The sequence below is a fragment of the Sinocyclocheilus anshuiensis genome, unplaced genomic scaffold (genome assembly GCF_001515605.1).
Source record: "Sinocyclocheilus anshuiensis isolate Anshui unplaced genomic scaffold, SAMN03320099.WGS_v1.1 scaffold1162, whole genome shotgun sequence".
NCBI classification, from domain to species: Eukaryota; Metazoa; Chordata; class Actinopteri; order Cypriniformes; family Cyprinidae; genus Sinocyclocheilus; species Sinocyclocheilus anshuiensis.
The window spans coordinates 971,310-972,510 of NW_015540875.1; positions in this window are offsets into that span (position 1 = coordinate 971,310).

Consider the following 1,201-nt stretch of genomic DNA (forward strand, 5'->3'; position numbering starts at 1 on the left):
TATATATATATATATATATATATATATATGTCATAATGACAAAGCACAACATTTCTCTTGGGAAAACAAAAATGGCAATATATATGACATGAAATTATATCTATCTTATGTTCAAAGAATACATTATCCAATGAAAGAAAGATCAATTATTAAATAAATGTATTGGTAAAACATAACTTAAAAAATAAAAACAAATTCAATAATTAAATAAACAGAAAAAAATGCTACATAATTTAATGTATTGTAATGTGTTTTAACAGTAACAAATTATCTTTCCTCATAATGTTCATGTTAGAAAATATCTCCCATATTCTTTTGTATGTCCTGTTTCCCGTGAAATGTTCATACTTCCTGCTTACATGCCATTATCTTATGTAAAGCTGATATTTATTAAAAATGGTCTACAAATAAATTTGAACTGAAATTAAAATATTTCATATCCTAAAAATGGGCAGAAGGGGAAAAAAATAAATGCTGTTAACTGAATACAAAGTAAATTTGCCAGATAAGATATAAATAGATACAGTATAAACTATTATAAAAGTATTATACAAGTCCATTATCATGTTAGAAAATCTAAAACTTGACCATGTATGTATTTTATTATTATTATTATTACTTTTGGTTATAGGACAGAAAAGGGTGAAATCCCATGGTAAAGTGTGATACAGATGTAACGTGAGTAATTAACTGCATGAGAAACACTAGAAAACATGTGAATAAACTCACTGTAATTGTACAGCATCATGTATGTTGATGTATAGATAAACTAATAACAGACTGCCTCGTTCTCACACTATTCATGAGGTGTGTAAGCGTCAGATAACCTTCTGTGTCTGTCAATAATGTCAATAAATATAAACCACAACGGCCTCATGATGGACATCAATAATGATTTCAATTATTGTTCTGAAGAATTTAAAGTGCAGATGAAATCACCACAAAACACAGACCAAACCATCTGCGTCTCTCGATTTATTATTTTTCTAATGACAAAATTTCCATTAAATAAAGGACAAGTCTAGGTCACATTTTGGGGAATAATTATTTAAAATTCTGCTTGAATTATGTAGTAATGCACTTTGTGGGTGATCTTCTTACTGGTATAAATCACAGTAAATGCTCTTTATATAATCTATGAGGCATCATGAAATGCATTGCAATGAGAATTTTCTATTTTTTAATTTATTTTTTAATCAGA